The sequence below is a fragment of the Oryzias melastigma genome, linkage group LG8 (assembly GCF_002922805.2).
Source record: "Oryzias melastigma strain HK-1 linkage group LG8, ASM292280v2, whole genome shotgun sequence".
Lineage (NCBI taxonomy): Eukaryota > Metazoa > Chordata > Actinopteri > Beloniformes > Adrianichthyidae > Oryzias > Oryzias melastigma.
The window spans coordinates 15,146,745-15,150,895 of record NC_050519.1 but is presented as its reverse complement, the minus strand read 5'-3'; positions in this window follow the sequence as shown (position 1 = coordinate 15,150,895).

Below are 4,151 nucleotides of genomic sequence, written 5' to 3'. Positions count from 1 at the left end.
GATTTGACTTTATATATTGTTTCTCTATTGTTCCCAACACATGTATTGGGCTTAATATTTTAAGCTGAAAAATGTTAACCCTCAAACAAATGAGATAGAAAATAAATCAATAAACAGACATTCAGTGAAAAAGTTTCAATACATATGTAAAATGTATGTACAGTTGTTCAGATATTGAGTTGCAGTCCTCAACTCTCTAATGCTCAATATAAATAATGTAACAGACAGGAACAACACAGAAACAGGTGTTTCCTCATCCTGTCAGGAAACTGAATGTTTGGGCTGAAAGACAGAAGCTCCAAAAGGACAGACATATGTAACAAAATGCGAATGACATTTGTTCTTCTGTGGTTATTAAAGTTTAATAGAAGTCCATTATTTAATGTTTTGCCCTGATTGACTGCTAAAATGGTGGATGTAATACTATTAAAAATCTCTCAAAGTTAGACTTCAAATGAAAAATGTGAAGTAAATTCTGGACGACCAATGCCAGATCAACACATCTTCATTTAGAATAGGAAATTTCTTAAAAAAGAAGATTTTTACCCTAAAGAAACAGATTTTTCCCTGAATGAGAGGCGTTTATACTTCATTTACAAGTAAAGGTTAGATCCATGTGTGTGCCTGTGAATAAGAGCGCTAATCCTCCACTGTGTCTGTGTTACAGACAGCCTGTAGCTTTCACTTTGGTGATTTCTGGGAGTCATATTAGACTGCTGTACATTTCACATTATTCTTTGGCAAAATATAAACCTGACATCTTTATAAAAAGAATGCTAATATGACATATGAAACACAGTCAGTGGTCATGCAAATATACATTGGGATTGTATTTTTGTGAATCTGATTTTGGAAGAGTCGGTGGCTCACCAGCCATGTTGCTGTAATACACATTTAATGAAGTTAATGGTGGATATTTCTTCCAATAAAAGCAATCTTGGAACTTACTTGTGGTGTTTGTTTCTTTGAAACAAACTTTTGCTTCATCATCTGGACAAAAACAAGTGGTAAGACGAGACCTTTCCTTTCACCCTGAAAGGATGCTTTGAAGTTTGAAGTTTTATTTGGTTGGTTGCATACATTCAACATTTCAGAAACTTTAAATAATAATAAACTACACCAACCAAAAAGGAATGGGCTGAAGCATCATGCTTATCAAAGCCCATCCAGAAAAATACCACTTACACAGAAACAGAAGTTAACATCAAGTTGGCTATTATGTCACAAGAATAAAAAACAAAATTGTAACAAAATACATATTCGTATATACAGTTCATGCATATTATGTAAGGGATAATACCCGACGAAGTGTGCGTTATGAGAAATTAACGCACGACGCGGAGGCCTAAACCGTCCGACGCGAAGCGGAGGACGGTTTAGGCCTCCGTGAAGTGCGTTAATTTCTCATAATGCACTCTTCGGAGGGTATTATCCCGCTTATACCATGGTCATTTACAAAATAAATAAACATTTAATCAATATTTAGTACTTTATTCTTGTTAGTTCTTTGGTTTAGCTCATTTTTTCACAAAAAAGCGGACTATTTGATCCGTGATGCGGTTTGTTGTCACGGTGACATGGAACACGGCATGAAGCCTGAAGCCGTTACAGACCTCAGCTGCAGCGGTAAAGTGTCGCTGTTTTGAAAGAAAGACCCGGACAAATTAGGATATTTTTCTTCTTTTTCTGACGTTAATCCTTCAGTGAGCAGCTAGAACATATTCAGCTTCTGTCTGTGTTTCATTTCACGGCAGGTTCGTTCTTCTGAGCTGCTCTAAAATGAGAAACTCCCTCTTGTGGTGAAACAGAAGACTACACCTTTCATGTCGAGTGGTGTTTTATTAGAAGGAGAATAACTAATTTGTCAATATTAATTTACCTTACAAAAGCAGAGGAATATAAATGCTGGTCGCTACAATAAGTTAAATAAAGCATCAGTTCAGAGAGAAAGTTCATCCATTACTGCTTGTTTTGTCCAGACGATGAAGGAAAATGTGTTTTAAAGAAGCCTGCGCAGTGATATCGAACGTTTGGTCTGTGTGACCGGAACTTCTTTTTTAGGTGTGCGTTATTACTGTGCATTATCACTTTTTAATGCACACCCAGCAGCCAATCAGAATCGAGTATTCACCCAGACCATGGTATAAATATACATATTTTACAGCTGCATACATACATACATATTTACTGAAAATTGAGTTTCACTGGTATTGACTAATTTTTTTAAATTTTATCAGTTACCTAAATTTTTTAAAGGTATTAACTAATTTAAGATCTTTCCAAAGTTTTGTACCGAAAACAGAACGACATCTCCATTTTACATTTGATCTTGCCCTGTACGATTCAAACATAAAATTACCTCTTAAATTATAATGTTCATCGTGTCTCTTAAAAAATGACTGCACTCTCAAGGGCAAACTATTTTGAAAGGTACTAAAAGAAATTTCCAACATTCTTAAATGAACAATATCCACAAATTTTAACATGTTAGATTTTTTAAACAGCGCATTAGTGGACTCCAGAAAACCAACTTTATTTATTAATCTAATTGCTCTTTTTTGAAGTTTAATTATTGGATCAATATTTGTTTTATATATATTTCTCCAAATTTCACTACAATACTGGAAGTATGGAAGAATCAAGGTTGAATATAACATATGCAAACATTTTTTACTCAGTGTTGTTTTAGTTCTATAAATTATACCTAAGGTTTTAGATATTTAGTTTTTATATATTCTACATGTGGCTTCCAATTAAGCTGGTGGTCAATAATGACTCCAAGGAACTTTGTTTTGTAAACACGTTCAATTTCTATCCCATCAAAATGAAGTTTTATGTTGTCCTTTGCTTTATCTGTACCAAAAACCACAAATTTTGTTTTAATTTCATTTAAAAATAACTTGTTATTCTCAAACCAAATTTTAAATTTAATTAACTCCCTTTCCATTTCTATAATTAATTTAAAAAACATCTTGACCTGAACAATATAAATTTGAGTCATCCGCAAAAATAACAGGCTCTAATTTTGTTGATACATTGACGATATCATTTAAATAAAGTATAAACAATTTTGGTCCCAAAACAGAGCCTTGGGGAATTCCACATGTTATTATCCTTTGTTCTGAAACTGTGCCATCAATTTCAACATACTGAGGTCTTTTATTTAAATAGCGTTGCAACCAGTTCTTAACCACCCCTCTAATACCGTAGTGCTCACATTTGTGTAACAGAAGTGAATGATTAATTGTATCAAATGCTTTGCTGAGATCAATAAAAACACCTATGGCATTCTCTTTGTTGTCAATAGTTGTTGCAATATTTTCTGTGAAATCCATCACTGCTAAAGATGTTGATCTATTTTCCCAAAAGCCATACTGCTGTTCATGTAATATGTTGTGATTTTCAACAAAATTGTTGAGTTGTTTAAGAAACAATTTTTATAATATTTTTGAAAACTGAGATAGCAATGATACCGGTCTGTAATTGCTCATCACCTTTTTGTCACCATCTTTATGAAGTGGAATCACTTTAGCAAGTTTCATTCTGTCTGGAAATATCCCTGTTGCAAAAGACAAGTTACAGATGTATGTGAGGGGCTTGATTATACAATCACTGACATGTTTTATCAGTGACATATCAATCTCATCACAGTCTGAAGATTTTTTTATTCTTACATTTAATAACCACCTCTAGTATGTCACTCTCACAGACTCCACGGAGAAACATTGAGCTGCTATTGCTATTGTCAAGAAGAATGTTATTTCCACCGTGAGTTCTTTGAATTTTTTTATTTAAACTTGGCCCGACATTGACAAAAAAGTTATTAAACTCATTTACCACTTCATGAATATCTTCAACTGTTGAATTATCATCTCTAACAATATGTGATGGTAAATGTTTTGATTTACGCTGATGGGTTACTCTGACATCAGATTTGTACTTTTTACAGCAACAACCTATAATAATTCTGTTTGTGCTCCCTCAGAATTGTTGTTAACCTATTTTTGTATTTCTTGTATATGTCCTCTTTATCTTTGGTTTGATGTTTTAAAAAATCTTTATAAAAGAGTTTTTCTTTTTGCAGGCTTTTTCTAACCCTTTTGTCATCCATGGATTTTGCTTATGTTTCTTATCTGTTCTTTTCCTCACTG